At 40.7% G+C, this 17,491-nt stretch overlaps 1 protein-coding gene across 14 annotated transcripts in view; it reads left to right on the top strand.

Moving 5' to 3' along the window:
- The window catches only part of LOC143996687 (poly(rC)-binding protein 3-like), a 1,318,080-nt gene that overhangs the window by 660,614 nt on the left and 639,975 nt on the right, over window positions 1-17,491 (top strand). For all 14 annotated transcript variants that reach the window (XM_077491910.1, XM_077491906.1, XM_077491899.1 and 11 more), the window contains one exon: window positions 8,247-8,406. The gene's annotated coding sequence lies outside the window, so the exon portion shown is untranslated. The remainder of the gene's footprint in view (window positions 1-8,246; window positions 8,407-17,491) is intronic.

Here is a 17,491-nt window from a genome sequence, read left to right as displayed (position 1 = left end):
TTTAGTTTATTTATATATCTATTCATTTAATTATTCACACAATTAATTTTGTTTTAATGGGAATAGTTAATGATCTCTTAAAGCGGAGTTCCACCCATTTTCTGAACTTTCTCTGTGCTGCATGCCCTTAGCTCATACTTTTCACAATGGGCATTATTTTTTTTGTATGCTCGTAAATACCTTTTTTGTTATTTCTCCATGACTTCTGCTTTTCCCCGCCTAGGCGATAACGTCACTAGGTGATTTGCAAGGGTTCCTGGGATAAAGGAGTTATGTATCCAAGGAGTCCCTGCAAATCGCCTACTGCCGAAATCTCATGTTATTTGCAGATAGGAGATTATGCGAACGTTACTGGGTTCTGGGTTCTCTCTATCTCTTTTCCCCCAGCAGAGTGGATGCTGGGAGCTGTAGTCTCCTCCCTGTGGAGAACAATGGGGCTGCCAATCTTCTGGGACTACATGTCCCATGATGCTACACTAGTCTTTTGTGATTGACCCTTTGCTGTGGCCAATGGGGAGGGAAAAAGAATGTCCAAGAAGCTGGGCGAGCGGGGGAAACATTCTGACAGCTCGCCTCCCCTCGTCACACCGCCGTTACCTGCAGCCCATTGGCCTGTCACCACTTCACTGATGGGGGGCGGAGGGAGGGGACTTAATAGCACCCGCTAAAACTGCCATCTTCTTTGATGGTGTCACCCAGGGGTTCCCCCCCACAACCCCATAGCAACATCACTGCTACACAGTACACCCAGGCGGCAGCTGGAGAGGACACACAGTGTGCAGCAGCAGCCATGCTGCCCGCCCGGGGGCATTAGATATAGCGCCAGGCACAGACTCAGCAGGGAGTAGTGAGTAAAGGAAAACACTGGCCAAGCATGGCCGCAGCGCCGGAGGTGTTCCGGCTGAAAATAATAAACTACCAAGGAAGCCATGTTTTGCCACCCTCAGAATGATGTCACCCGGGTGCGGACCACACCCCCCCCCCCCCCATAGACTCCACCTCATTCAGAGCATTCCCTGCCTGATCTGGCTTCTATTACCTCTCCTGTCCTGTCCTCTGATTGACAGGTTGCTATAGCAATGGGGTGGGAACTTCCTTCATCACCAGCATTGCTATAGCAACCTATCAGGAAGAAGGACAGCCTCACTGAAGCATTACTGAGCATGTGCTAGATCTGGAAGGGCGTGCTGGGTAGCCAGCTGCACAGAAATCAAGGAATTTAACACAGAAGGGCTCCAGATGCCCACAAATAAAATAGAACCTGCCTGCCTCCGAAATCAGTGAGTAACAAACTATTTGTTTGAAAGAAAATTAAAGAAATCCAGGTGCCTCTCAATGCAGATTTAAAACTTTATATAGGTGAATACATAGTAACGCACATGTAGGTAATATATATACATATACAGTATGTTGGACAGTTTGTAGAGACAGTCCAACACATCCACATCCCTGATGAATATTAAAGAAAATTAAAGAGTATACACTACTCCCTCAACAGTTAATGGGATTTTTAAGGATGTGTATGGAACTGTCACCAAAGTAAGCACAACAACAAAACAATGTTCAAAAAATTATTAAATTTATTACAAAAGTTAATCGATTAAAAGTTCACAGTAATGACATTTGGTCATAAAAAAGACCAGTGATCGGTACAGCAAAGACATTTAGTCATAACTTGTTCAATCATAGTTGATACTTAATACACAGGATACAAATGCTTGTATATGCAGAAAGCTGAAGCGTTTCACAGGCTTGTTATCTGCTTCTTCAAGGCAGCTCAGCATACATCTATAACATTGTGTAGATTATAAAGAAATAACATTAGTACCAAGAACAAATTGTATTATTAAATTCAATAATTAAATTGTTGTTGGTACTAATGTTATTTCTTGTTACAGAGTGACCTGGCCGCTCTGTATAATCTAGTGGCTGGCAAGATGGTGGTGTTGTGGAGGAGAGCTGAAACTGAGTGTTGGAATGCACCCTGGCCTGCAGTTCTGGTTGGGAGGAGGCCACTGGTTTGCTTGCAATGTTTTTCCGAGCTGGCGCACCCTAGTGGTGGGAGGTATGCACGCTCCTTTCTCAAGTTATAGCTTGCCCAGGGTGCATTCCAATTCTTGGTTTCAGCTCTCCTCAACAACACCCCCATCTTGCCGGCCACAAGAGTATATAGAGCGGCCAGGACGGCTCTCCATGTGTACAAGTGCCATGGATTTCTCACTGGGCTAACCACACAGATGTGCCTGTGATTCCTTACCTACATGTGAGTTACTTCGTATTCACCTACATAAAGTTTTAACAGTCTGCACTCAGAGGTGCCTGCATTTCTTTCTTTCTTACATATCCTGGAGATGGCTTCTTCTTCCCTGCAATAAGGCTGACCTGATACAGTGGACTTTTCATCCTATTCCCACACTTGCTGCATTGCAGCTGTCTGTTAAAAGACTGCACAGATGTTTCAGTGCAATAGGATCTGTTTAAGACTTTGCGCCTACATATTTATTTATTTTTTTATGTTTGGGGGACTGGAACGACGCTTTAACACTTTAGAGTGGGATTGGTTTGGTATTACACATCCATAACGATTTTACTAAATCTGTCTCATTATACATGATGTCTCGAATACAGATTTGGGACTCTCTTACCCTGAATCTAATTGGCAGGATCAGTCTCTTAATAATTATAGTATAAACTCTTGTATCTGCTACAGGCATCTCCTGTTGTATGGAATAAAAAGCAACCCCTATAGCAGAACAAGCCACACAGGCTGCTGTAACTTACAGTGGCCGAATTCAACCAAACTATTTCTTAACATTCCAGTTGTCCTGTTTATGAATGGCTACACCAACCTCTCTGCTCTGCAATATTCCCAAAATCCAAGGAGTATCTTCAAGCTCTCAAGGGTCATAAATTAGGCATCTAATATCCTGACTACCTATCACGTTTGGAGGCCCTGGAGTGCCAAGGCAGGGAAAAAAAAGCACAAGATGTTCACATTTTAGAAAGCAGACACCCCAAGGTATTTTTAAGAGGCAACAAGTGAATACTTAATTTTCTTGCCATAGATTTTAGAAAATGCTGAAAGAAAATGAAAAGTGTTTTCTACGTAGTTATAAATTATTAAGATATTTCTAACACACAGCATGGGCATTCTTAAAATGAAACACCAAGACACTTCTGCTACCTCTACTGAGTATGTGTGACATTTTTTTGGAGTCTAGCTGCCCAAAAGGTCACACAGTCCATGGAGCACCTTCAAGCTTTTAATAGACATATATTAGGCATCCAATTTCCTGACTATCTATTATATGCTTGAAGGCCCTGAAGTGTCAGTACAGTAGAAACACCCACAAAATGGCTGCATTTTAAAAAGCAGACACCCCAAGGTGTCTTACATTGGCTTGGTGACACGGCGACTCATGTGGCTGGGATCAGGGACACTATTTCTGACTGCACTGGCTCTGGTGAAGCTGACACTGCTGTGGGGGTGATCCTGTTGCTGACTGCACTAGTCTGGTGACACTGGGGCTGGTGTGTCAGCAATCAGGAGCACTGTTATTGGCTTATTACACTTGCCTGTTGAAACTTGGACTCTTGTGACAGCGATTTCCAATGCTGGAGATTTGGTTTGGTGACACTAGTGTGGAGGTGAACAAGTAACACTGTTTTTGGCTTACACTTGTCTGGTGACACTGGAACTGGTGTGGCAGTGATCAGGAACACTGTGGTTGGTTGAACTGGTACAGTGAAACTGTGCTGGTATGGTGGCAATCAGAAACTTTGCTGGCTGCACTGGTCTGGTGACACTGTACTGGTGTGGTGGCGATCAGGGAAACTGTTGCTGGCTGCACCGGTGGTCTGGTGACATTGTATTGGTGTGGCAGCAATCAGGGGCATTGTTACTGGTTGCGCTGGTCTGGCAGCACTGTACTGGTGCTAGCTGCATTGGTATAATAACACAGTACTGGGGTGGCTAGCATTCAGGGACACCGGCTGATTGCCCCGGTATGGTGCCATTCTGCTAGAGAGGCTAGTGATCAGGGACACTGTGGCTGGCTGCACTGGTATGGTGATGCTGTACTGGGGTGGCTACTGATGAATGACACTGGCTGGCTTTCCCTGATGATGCTGTACTGATCAGTGTGATCAGTGTGAGAGAAAAAAGACTGCTGGCTGCAATATTACAGCTTTTGTTTACATGTGTGATCACTGTGATTTGTCCCAGTAATCGCATGGTACAGAGCAAATTTTATTGGCCCTGTACCCCACTCTGTAATCTGCTATGTCTGATGAACATAGTGATCACAGAACATGCTGCTATTTGTGCATAGAGGGTGCACATGAGTGGTGCAAAGGGAAGGACATTTTCCAATGCCCTCTCACCCTCAGGAACTAGCCTTCCAGTTGTTTATCTACAACAACTGGATGACAAGTGGTTAATGGAGTTCACTGCTAAATTCAGGGTATGCAAATTTCAAGCAGACTTTGAAAAACCCCTGCAGATCCAACCTGACAGATTCACTCATATACATAGTTACATAGAAGTTGAGGTTGAAAAAAGACACAAGTCCATCAGGTCCAGCCTATGTGTGTAATTATATGTCAGTATTACATTGTGTATCCCTGTATGTTGCGATCGTTCAGGTGTTTATCTAATAGTGTTTTTTTAACTATCGATGCCCCCCGCTGAGACTACTGCCTGTGGAAGGGAATTCCACATCCTTGCTGCTCTTACAGTAAAGAACCCTCTACGTAGTTTAAGGTTAAACCTCTTTTCTTCAAATTTTAATGAGTGGCCACGTGTCTTGTTAAACCTCCTCCCGCAAAGTATGGTATTTGTAAATTGAAATCATATCCCCTCTCAAGCGCAACCTTTCTTTATAACTAATGTCCTTCAGACCCTTTATTAGCTTTGTTGCCCTTCTTTGTACTCACTCCATTTCCAGTACATCCTTCCCGAGGACTGGTGCCCAGAACTGGGCATACTCCATGTGCGGCCGGACCAGAGTCTTGTAGAGCGCGAGAATTATTGCTTTATCCTTGGAGATAATCCCTTTTTTTATTTGTTCAGATCATCTTGCAAGGTTTCCACATCCTCCAGAGAAGTTATTGCCCTGCTTAGCTTAGTATCGTCTGCAAATACAGAGATTGAACTGTTTACCCCATCCTCCAGGTCATTTATCAACAAATTGAATAGGATTAGTCCCAGCACAGAACCCTGTGGGACCCCACTACCCACCCCTGACCATTCCGAATATTCCCCATTTATTACCACCCTCTGAACTCACCCTTGAAGCCAGTTTTCAATCTATGTACTCACCCTATGGTCCATGCCAATGGACCTTATTTTGTACAGTAAAGGTTTATGTGGAACTGTGTTAAATGCTTTTGCAAAATCCAGATACACCATGTTTATGGGCCTTCCTTTATCTAGATGGGAACTCACCTCCTCATAGAAGGTTAATAGATTGGTTTGGCAAGAACGATTCTTCATGAATCCATGCTGATTACTGCTAATGATACTGTTTTCATTACTAAAATCTTGTATATAGGCCCTTATCATCCCCTCCAAGAGCTTGCATACAATTGATGTTAGGCTAACTGGTCTGTAATTCTCAGGGATGTATTTTGGGCCCTTTTTAAATATTGGTGCTACATTGGCTTTTCTCCAATCCACTGGTACCATTCCAGTCGGTAAACTGTCAGTAAAAATTAGCAACGATATTCTTGCAATTACTTGACTGCGTTCCCTAAGTACTCTCGGGTGCAAGCCATCTGCTCCTGGTGATTTATTAATGTTTCCCAAGTCTAATTTCAATTCTGTCCTCTGTTAGCCATGAGTGTGCTTCTTGTTATGTGTCTATCACTCAGCACTAGTATTAACCATAAATAGTCACTGACATTGATTTAGTTAATTCTATGTTTGCAAAGTCTTACCAGAGTGCTTAACATGCATCTTTTATTCACATACTTTACAGAAAAATGTACAGGGAAGTGCATTGCATGCGTTATAATAAAAGGCTTTCTATGAGCTACCAAAATCTTTTTGTATACATGTGACATCTGTAAGATTTGGCTGTAGGTGTAATATACTGACTGAAACATGACTTTCTCAGCTAAATTGATAGTGAAAAGAAAAATTGCATTTTATTATTTTGCTGATTGCAAGCAAAAATACATTTGAAATGGTTACAGAAAAGTCTAATGTGAAGTACCTGCTTTTGTAAAATAAGCTTACAGTAGTTTGTTCCTGTTCTTGTAATTCTTGTAATTCTTGCTATGGCTGCAATGTTGTTATTTAAAGATAATTTTTTTCTGTAACTTCGGATTATTGTTGTAAATCCTGCATGATGGCAGCATGCAAAACGCTAAATAGATAATACCAGGTGAAATATATCATATATTTTGATAACCACCCAGCAAAAAACTGAAAAAATAAATAGCCATATTATGTGTTTCAAGACTGGCTGAACTCTGAATTTAACAGTGACTATGTACAAAGGTTGCGTTATTTAAAGGGCTATTTGAAAATATGATTTCTCGCTTTTTTTCTTTTTCAACAGTATATATAATGTCTCCCTCTCTGTCCCCTCCCCTTCTCCCCAACCTCTCCCCTTCTCTCTCTCCCCGATCTCGCTCTCCCTCTCTCTCCCCCTCTCTCGGCCCCCTCTCTCTCTCGCCTCTCTCTCCCTTTCTCTCTCCCTTTCTCTCTTCCTTTCTCTCTTCCTTTCTCTCTCCCTTTATCTCTCCTTTTCTCTCTCTCCTCTCTCTAGCCCCTCTCTCTCTCTCCTTGCTCTCTTTCTCCCTCTATCTCCTCTTTCTCCCCCTCTCTCTCTCTCTCTCCCTCTATTTCCCCCTCTCTCTCTCTCTTTCCCTTTTTCTCTCCCTCTCTCCATTTCTATCTCTCTCCCTCTCTCTCCGTTTCCCTCTCTCTCTTTCCCTCTTCCTCTCTCCCCCCCCTCTCTCTCTCTCTCCCCCCTCTCTCTCTCTCTCTCTCCCCCTCTTCCTCTCTCTGCCCTCTCCCTCTCTATCTCTCTCTCTCTCTCTCGCTCTCTCTCTCCCCTCTCCCTCTCTATCTCTCTCCGTCTCTCTCTTTCCCTCTCTCTCTCCCCTCTCCATCTCTCTCCCTCTCTCTTTCTCTCCCCTCTCCCTCCCTATCTCTCCCCCTCTCTATCTCTCTCCCTCTCTCTCTTTCCCTCTCTCTCTCTCCTTCTCTTTCTCTCTCTCTCTCTCTCTCTCCTCTCTATCTTTCCCCCTCTCTCTTTCTCCCCCCCCCTCTCTCCCTCCCTCTCTCTCTCCCTTTCCCACTCTCTCCCTTTCTCTCTCTCCCTCTCTCTCCCCCTCTCTCTCTCCCCTCTCTCTCCCCCCTTTCTCTCTTACCCTCTCTCTCCCCCTCTCTTTTACCCTCTCTCCCCCCTCTCTCTCCCTTTCCCTCTCTCTTCCTTTCCATCTCTCTCTCTCTCCCTCTCTCCCTCTCTCTCCATTTCCCTCTCTCTCTCCCCCCTCTCTCTCTCCCTCTCCCTCTCTCCCCCCTCTCTCTCCTTCTCTACCCCCTCTCTCCCTCCATTTCCCTCTCTTCCTTTCCATCTCTCCCTCTCTCTCTCTCTCTCTCTCACACCCCCTCTCTCTCTCTCTCTCTCTCTCCCCTCTCTCTCTCTCTCTCTCTCTCTCTCGCCCCCTCTCCCTCTCTCTCCCCCCTCTGGTGACATTCATTAACAGCACTCCAGAAATAGTCACCCGCCTTCCAACAATTTTGTTTATAATACAGTGGTAGGGAGATTGATAACCTTAGCCTGTTTCATGGGAAAACACTGATGGTTACCATTGGGGACCTACTCCTGGCTGAACCACCTTAATACTTTCTGAATCACTGACCTGGTGTAATCATGCAGATCAAGTTGTTTTTGTGAATCATTGATTCAAACTATTGAGATATCTGTGTCAGGCAGCTAGTATCTTAAATAAAGTTTAGCAATGATAAGCTCTGTTAAATTGCTTGGTGTCTCACTCTCCACCTGAAAAACACTAAAACCCTCTTTTTCTGTTTTAGAGCAAGTGTTATATCAGTCCTGAAATAAAAAAAAAAAGAAGTAACCCAGACCCACATGTAATTTTTTTTTAAATAATTATAATGCTAAGATGAAAATTATACAAATGAACAAATATTATTGTACATATGTGTAAAATACATAATAAATGTGTTTTTCAGCCACCTCACATACTAAATAGTGTTCATTTATTAACAGGTTGGTGTCCTTCAGTGCTTCCACAAGGGAATCCTGTAATGTGGTTCATCTAACTTCATACTGCCGGAACTTATGCTGTAAACGTGTTTCAGTTCACCATGATCTACCAAGTCTGCTGCTCGTGAATCACTAAATTAGTAAGAAAGCCGGCAGGATATAAGTAAGTCGTTGTGTTCAATGCATGATATGCCTGATCACTATAAAAAGCTGTTACTTGCTTTTCTTAAGTAATTTATAGCCTATAGTTTAATACTTTTTTAGGCTATAACTCAATGAATAGTTCACTGATAAAGATTTTCTATATTCTAGTTGTTCTGCAAATTGTTGTCTTTTATTACATTTTGTTCTTATATATTACAAAATAATACTATCTGCTATTATACCTGCTCAGTACAAATGTTTATGTTACGCGTAGCTAAAAATCAGATCACTACCCATTAGTAAGTTTGTATGCATTTACTATTTTGTAAAAATTCATAACGTTTTTATTGGGGTAAAACATTCAAATTTTGGTCCAGTATGGTAGAGCCTTTCCAAAGCAATTACATGCCTTCTGCAATCTACTCAATCAAAAACAAACTACGGTATATGCAGAAAAGTGTTTGGTAACCTTTACTTGTATTATCCTACTTAGCCACAAGATATTTTATGTACTGGAAAGCATGTATTGGAATGCAGACAAGGATTAAATAAACGCTGCAAGCGCTACTGTAGTATTCCAGATAACCCATGCTGGGAAAAACATGGTGGCTTTCTCAGTGACCTCTGTATGAGAATTATAGCTGCTTTGCAGCCTCTGGCAGTAATACTTTCTAAGTCACAAACCCAAAACAAGCATGCAAATTATAAAGTTAAAAAACATAGTCAGAAATCCTGATATGACTAGCTCGTAAAGTTATTAAGGCCATTGGATCAACATGACGTGGCATTTTCATAAGGATGTCACCAGCAGCAGCCTCCATATTCTGTAAATAAAAGATTCCTTTAGAGCCCATTACACCAGGTGTGTTGGAACTGCAATAAACTGCCTTGCACAGTGTGGCCCCAGTGCCTGAGGCAAACTGAGCCTGGTTTCCTAACAGACTATGCAAATGAGATGAAACAACTGTCAATGTGAAAAAGAGAAAAATAATTCCACAGTAGCGCACTAATTAATCTACAAATCTCCTAAATATTAACACTGTGATACAATCAACATAAAAGGCCCATACATATGTCCATATGGCATATCTATATAAGTCACTCACATATCTAAAAAAGATATACTAACATATGCAAGTCAATATGATAATACAGACCAACTTAAAGTGATCAAAAAATTGTGTGAAACAGTAGTGAAACAAAATCTTGTTGATATACCAAAATCCTTCACCAAATTGATGTGTGCCACTTCCACTCCTTAAAGCGGTTGTATAGCCACTGAAATTTTTTTTTTTACACACCTGTAAGGCAAAAGGCATAATGAGTTAGTATGCACCGCATACTAGCTCATTATGAAATACTTACCTTAGAGCGAAGCCCACGACATCTCACCCGATCCATGCCGAGGGAGCTGACATGTCCCTCGGCGTGTCTTCCGGGTATCGCGGCTCGCGCACGGGAGATTTCTTTCCGGCAGTGTCCGGCATCTGCCGAGCTTTCAGCCGAGAATCCCCCGTGCGCATGCGCCACTGCAGTCAGTGGCTCATTGCGAGGGGAATATCTCCTAAACTATACAGGTTTAGGAGATATTTTTATTACCTACAGGTAAGCCTTATTATAGGCTTACCTGTAGGTAAAAGTAAATTTTGACTATACAACTTTTGACTGTATAACCGCTTTAAGAATAAAACTCACCAGATGCTGTTGCCATTCACTCTCATGTCTGGCAAATATCACCCTATTAAATGTCATTGAAGAGCCACTTAAACACGCCAATCTCCAACTAGTTCAATAAAGACACTCTCCACATGTGGGGATAGAAATTGAGACAGAGCCTCCAATAGTGTAAAAACACCTTAAGGTAATTGGTTTATTAAAAGTAATGCACTTACATCATAAAAGATTCAAATCGCCTTGTTAAAATTCCAAACATGCCAGGTGACTCAATGTTGCGATCTCCTCATAGCTTCCTTCACACACATGGAGTTGCCGTGTAGCCATGCCCCTGACAGACACAGCTACATTGCAGTGGTGTTGGCTGAACTACAGTCCTGCTTGGTATGAGGCAATCCAATGCATTGTGATGCATTGTGGCCAGTAGAACCTGATGAAAGGTTGCTTTTGACACATATGGCCCTAATTGGTAGCAAATATTTTGTAAATAACAAGAGCTCTTGATTTTCCCAGCGGGACCTGTTCCATTTATTTATTTTTATGTAGCGGCGGCTCCTAAAGAGCACGCGCTATGCAGTTTTTCTAAAGTTAAAGCTGCCTAAACTGCAGTTTGGTTTGGGTACAATTATCTAAATTGGGCCTCGGCATCAGTCTGACTGGACTTTGAGATGTTCAGCCTGGCCACGGGGCACTGTCTCTTCTGACAGGCATGGAAATATGGTCTGGTCAGGTGCTTAAGTCACTCTCTCGCGGAGCCCGCGTGTGCTTTCTGGGAGAGGGTACTTAAGATGCTGACGTCACGTGGTTCGGGGTTCCGGTCCAGTATGATGTGCTGACTACATAGTCCTGGTCCTCCTGACCAACCCCCAGGAAGGCTATGGCCTGGGGTACGGATCCACCCGACTTTAATGTCTCGGGACTGGCTAGCCCAAGGCAAGGAAACTAAAGGAGGATTCTGAGGTGATTGGGTGCTGTCTCCGGTTCGGGAGAGACCCAGTGTACTTCAAGCATTCCAGGGGATTACTCTTCAGAAGAACACCACGCGTGGGTTGGTTTTCTTAGCAAGACCTTGTGAGAGAGGGACTTTCCAACCTGAGTGATCATCCAGCTGCGAGTGGCTATTCTCTGGATGCAGTCAAAGTAACCAGGTTCTTCAATGTTTTTTGGACTTTGACACTGAGAGTGCCTGAACTTCCTTTCCAACCCTCTGATCCCAAGTTCAAAGACTGTTCAATTGTCATCCCCTAGACATGCAACAAGGAGAACGGAAGGTAACGGTAAGCCCAAAAATAACCAGCAGCTCCTTCGGGGGTTAGTGCTACATTTATATTAAAGTGTAGTAAAATGAAAATGTATTAAAAGTAGTGTTAATTCACATTGCACATCCTGGACAATGTCTGTTTTAAGAAAAGAGATTAATAACTAGAGAAAAGCAATGAGCAAGATGGCAGAAGATCAGAGGCAGCATACAAGAAATTGAAAAAGCATAAAAAAGGAAAGATTGAGGGGGGTATGTGAAATGGGAAACAGAAGATGGTAACTTTGGAGCCTTATAAAGATAGAAAATACTGCACTAGACAAAAAAACTAAGAGGGAAGCTGCAACAAGAACCATCAAATATCACTATGGTGTGAGTTAAATAATAAAAAACATATTGCTGTTCTAAAAAGTGAACTATTCCATATACCACAGAAGTACAATAAATAAATATTAGAATATCCCAATCAAAGTGAATCACAAAATGTCCATATATATAGATCAATAAAACAGTGAAAATAAAAAATATGAAGAAAAAATGGTGAAAGTAAAAATGCTGAAAATGAAAAAGCTCAGGTGTCAGTATCCATCAACTTTCACTGTAAACAACTTTGGAGTTTTACATGCCAGAAATAAATTTGGGATTTTAAGTGAGATCTAAAAAAAAGGAAAGTAGTTGGTGGTGAGATGCTTTATATGTGAAAGAAGTTGTGGCAGATATTTCATCCATTGCCCATAGTCAGGTATGAGTTGGGTTTGTATAGGTTGTTACAACTGAACCAGAGAAATTTGTAAATTAAATTTTGGTAATGCACAGTTCAGTTTTTGATGTCTACACCAGTCAATAACTAAAGCTAAGTCTCCTTGTCTCTTGGGCAATTTAGTACTAAGCTGAATTCTAGTTTCCACTAGGAATGACCTGACCTCAGCTGGGTTCAGTTCAAGGCAGGTTCGGCAAACTTTTATGAAGTTCAGGTGCCAAATCCGAACCCCACTGAAACCAATGGGTTCTGAATGTTCAAAAAACAGTAATGGTCTTTTTCTAGGGTTTTCAAATAAATCAAACTTTTTGGCAGCTAGCACTGATTTAATTAATGCTTTAGTGAAAATGAAAAATTCCTTTTGAATAACATGCTTGGGGCATGCCCTTAACCTGCTTGTAAAGTGGCGCATCTGTACGATCTATACAGCCCACTGCAGCAAAACTGACATTTAGATTTAAAAACCATACTGTTTAAATTGCTGGTAAAAATGATAGTTTTTGCCACTTACTTCTGTTTCATGTTAATGAAAAAAATATTCTGGCGACCACAGACACAATCAGCACCCCGTCTCTCACTCCAATTCTTTAAAAGTAAACAAAGGAGCAACTCAATCCCTGTACCTTTGTGCGCATGGCCAGGGATTCTTGGTCATTAAATGCATACGTCCAGATAAGGTCATCGGTTTCTTATGATGTTGCAGGTGCCGGTACTCACTCCTTTCTTCAAAACCATTGGCAGGAAGGAAGGAAAGCTGTCATATATAGTAGTAGTAGAAATACGGTTACTATATATATGATGTTTGACAAAAGACCCAGAGTTCAGATAGAAAGCTAGAGTTTGATCCCAACTTGTGTTCAGGCGAAATCTTGAAATCATTTCTAGTTCACAATATTTATTATTGATATTTTAGTGGTACTCCTTTTCACAAAGCACTTTAAGGTTTGCTTTAAATGGCATCTAATAAATAAGCAAGTAATACTCTTAATGTATATTTTCTAAAAATGACCTCTTCCGTATATATCATGTATATCTGCTATAAATTGTCATGCACTTAACTTACTTCCTTTATGTATACTATTCCTTTACCTTGAAAGAGCTCTGCAGATCTCCCTTTATGTATACTATTCCTTTACCTTGAAAGAGCTCTGCAGATCTCCTTTAAAACTCCACAAATTCAAATAGATCACTTACAGTAGAATCATCTAAAAATAAGCACGTATAAATATATTTTAAAGTAATCTCTATAAGCAGAAATGTTTGACACTAAGCACTAAATAATTTACACTAATGAAATGCCTGAGGATTGATTCTGAGGAAAAGCACTAAATCATATTCTATTTAAGTATATTTTCTATAGAGATACCTAACTGACTGTTCAATTTACTCTTATAGAAAAAGGTTATTCTGTCCTTATTCTTTTTCTGTAGCACACTCTATAATTATGAATATAATTTCCTTAGCCAGCAAGCTGCAAACGTGATGCTAAAAGTGAAAATTATTAACTTTCTCAATTTTAAGGTTACTCTATTAATGCTAATTTGAAATCTGTAAGTGCCCCATCAGTGTGTCTTACGATCTGAAGCTTTGCATATAAACTGCATTGTACTGAAGAATTGGTCCTTTCAAATCTGTTTCTTGTTATTTTTAAACATTTGCTACTTGTTGTTTTGAAAGCTAAAATTCTATTTTAAATTGTTGTTAACATATTTCTAAACCTTGTGCACATATTTGTTTATCCTCATAACCTGTGGTGGTTATTTCAGTTTATTATTTTAATGACATTCATGGAGATGAGGAATGTTTCATTAAAGCGGTAGTAAACCCGCATTTTTTTTTTTTTTTTTTTAAAACCTGCAAAGCAAAAGGCATAATGAGCTAGTATGCACCGCATACTAGCTCATTATGAAATACTTACCTTAGAACGAGGCCCCGACATCTCGCCCGATCCACGCCGAGGAAGCCGACATGCTCCCTTGGCGTCTCTTCCGGGTATCGCGGCTCCGGCGCTGTGAGTGGCCGGAGCCGCGATATCGTCACTCCCGCGCATGCGCGCGGGAGATTTAAATCCGGCCGGACGAGCGCTGCCGGATTTTCGCGGAGAGAACCCCCTTGTGCGCATGCGCCGCTGCAGTCAGCGGCGCATACCGAGGGGAATATCTCCTAAACCGTACAGGTTTAGGAGATATTTTTTTTACCTACAGGTAAGCCTTATTATAGGCTTTCCTGTAGGTAAAAGTTAAAAAAGTGGGTTTACTTCCACTTTAATTGATGGCCCCACTTTTTCTGGTGAGCTGGAACACAAGTTGTCAATAATAGTTTTAGGAAAATGAATTTAAAACCAAATATTTTAAAAACAAGACAAATTGTTCCCAGTCAATATCCACACTTCTCCGGCGAACCCCATTAGGTTCCTCACCTACTAGAACCTTATGAGCTCATATTAGTAGGGCATAATACATTCTGAGTTCCTACTCCTCTCCGTGTCCTGGCATTTGTGGTGTTCTTCAGACTTGATTGATTTTGACTAGATCTTGCTGTAATTGGCTTATCTCTCGCATGGTTATGCTGACTCCAGGACCATCTCCCTCTATTGATGACTTAGAAGGATGATACAGGAGAAAATAGATGCAGGAAGAGCTTCCTCATATTGTGAGTTTTTAATAAAACAATAAAAGGTAGAATCCTTTGTTTAAATGTTATCTTCCCCACTGTTATAAAGTAAGGAACCAGACATATGCATCTAGAAAAATGGCTAATACATATATAATAGAAAACATTGTGTAAGAAGTATTTCAAACAAATCCATTCAGAAAGATTTTGGAAACAATATTAGATAATATTAGCTGGATAAAACTAATGATTGAATAACTAATTTGGAAGGCTGCATTGAGGTGGATTTACTAAAGGCAAATAGACTGTGCAACTTTGCAAGTAGAGTTGCACTCTACAAGTGAAGTTGAATGAATGAATGAATGAATGACTTATATAGCGCTACCTATACGAACTGAATCGCCTCTGGGCGCTTTTTCTTGCCACCGGTGTCCATCTGCAGCTATTTATGTGGTCCTTTAACCTGTAGAGTCCCGACACACTTACAACATTGACATACACATACACATATTATGGCCAATTCTTTTTGGACAGGGTCTAATTAACCTACCAGCATGTCTTTTGGAGTGTGGGAGGAAACCGGAGTACCCGGAGGAAACCCACGCAGGCACAGGGAGAACATGCAAACTCCAGGCAGATAGTGTTGTGGTCGGGATTTGAACCAGCAACCCTATTGCTGCTAGGTGAAAGTGCTAACAACTACACTGAAAGTTGCACTCACTTTCCCCAGAGATTAGTAAATGTGGCAAAGCTCTGCTGATTTCCATCACCCAATCATGTGCAATCAAAAATGCTTTTTTTTTTTAAATTTTCCTTGCACCTGACTGAGTATTCTTTAGAAAGTTAAGCTTTAACATATTTAAATTACAGGAAAATTAGCGCAATTGCAATTGCAAGGTGCATAGTCTATTTGCCTTTAATAAATCAACCCTAATGTGTTTAAAAAGGATAGACAAGACAACGGTGAATTAACATTTGTGTATGCACCAGGACATACAGTATGCACAGAAATAATGATGGAACAGTGTGTGCCAATTAATAAAGCATTAAGCCTGACTGAAATAATTAGCATGCCTCAGGTACGACATTAAGTGTTGCATCTTTCGCACAAATGAACAATCTTCTTACACTAGGTTTATTGATTGAGTGCCCTCTGCATAGGAATATATTCAGTTTTAGAAACTGGAGCATGTTCTTCAGGCTTTGTAATTCTCCCTATAACTTACATATATGGTGGCAAGGCGGATCTCCTCCAAATCACGTACTACACTACACATTTTAACAGCAGATGCCGATCAGCGGGAGCTGCCCAATAGATAACCGCCAGCAACCGCCAATGGTCAGGAAAACAGGCAGGACAGGGCTCTGCCTGTGTAAACAAGCCAGAGATCTGTCCTGTCAGTGGGGAAGTAATACATTTTCTTTCACAACAAATCAGGGAATAAAATCCATTACTTCCCTTAGTGAAAGCACCTCACATAGTACACCAAAACACTGGCTAGGCACACATTTAACCTTTGCTCCTCCTAGGTGACTAACCCCTTCCCAGCCAGTGTCATTAGTACAGTGATAGTGCATATTTTTATCACTGATCACTGTATTAGTGTCACTGGTTCCCAAAAAGCAATATTGCAGTCCTACTATAAGTCGCTGATCAGCGCATTTACTAGTTATAAAGTAAATATATATATATATATATATATATATATATATATATATATAAAAAATATATAAAAAGTATGAAAAATAAATAAATAAATACAAACTCCAGTATATTATACCATAGTTTTTAGACGTTCTATCTTTCACACAAACCAATCAATATACGCTTATTGGGATTTAAAAAAAAAAAACATATGTAGCAGAATACATATTGGCCTAAATTTATGAAGAAATTCGATTTTTTTAATTTTTTTTATTGTATATGCTTTATAGGAGAAAGTAAAAAAAAGTTTGTTTGTATTTTTATTTAGCACAAAAAAAAAAAAAACGCAGTGGTGATCAAATACCACCAAAAGAAAGCCCTATTTGTGGTAAAAAAAGGACATAAATTATATTTGTGTACAAGGTTGCATGACGGTACAATTGTCAATTAAAGTATTGCAAAAATGGCCTGATCATGAAGCAGGATAAATCTTCCAGAGGTCAAGTGGCTAAGTAGTTTGACTAGTCCACCAATTTCTAAAAGCATTGCATCTTTTACACAAATTAAAAATCTTCCTACACTAGGTTTAATAACTGGGGGTCCTCTGCATAGGAATATATGCAATTTTAGAAATTGGAGCATGTTCTCCAGGTTTTGTAACTCTCCCCATTTTTTGGAAATCCTGTTTCATACCAGCTCTGAATAAGAAATATGTGAAGACTGAAAGTAATATGGGTAAATTTTCAGGGTAAATATTGCATTTACTAGGACCTGTCACATGAATAACATAAGTTGCTGCAAACTGAAACGGCTGCAAACAGAAATGTGATTGTTGTCATTTCAAATATCCAGACATCAACTGCAACACTGAAGGTAGTGTTCCCGTAAGGAACTTAGATTTGTATCCACATCTTTCACAAGTGATATTTCTCTCCACCTGATTTTACCACTTTGGTCATTGTTTTAGTTTACTTGATCAAACATCAAATTAATTTCAGTCTGTGGATTTCCAAACAGCAAAATGCTTGGTAAAGCCACACTGAGACGCATTCAAACCTGTGCAGGAGATTTTTAATAAAATGCTATTTTTATTATGTCGGTTCTGGTTGCAGCTCTACCCCAAGCAGAAGCCCTGTTTCTGGGGTTTCCTATGG

The sequence above is a fragment of the Lithobates pipiens genome, unplaced genomic scaffold, assembly GCF_037356315.1.
Source record: "Lithobates pipiens isolate NorthernLeopardFrog02 unplaced genomic scaffold, aLitPip1_a1.2 Scaffold_19, whole genome shotgun sequence".
Lineage (NCBI taxonomy): Eukaryota > Metazoa > Chordata > Amphibia > Anura > Ranidae > Lithobates > Lithobates pipiens.
Note: the sequence above shows the minus strand (reverse complement) of the source record. Positions and strands in the feature narration are given on the sequence as shown.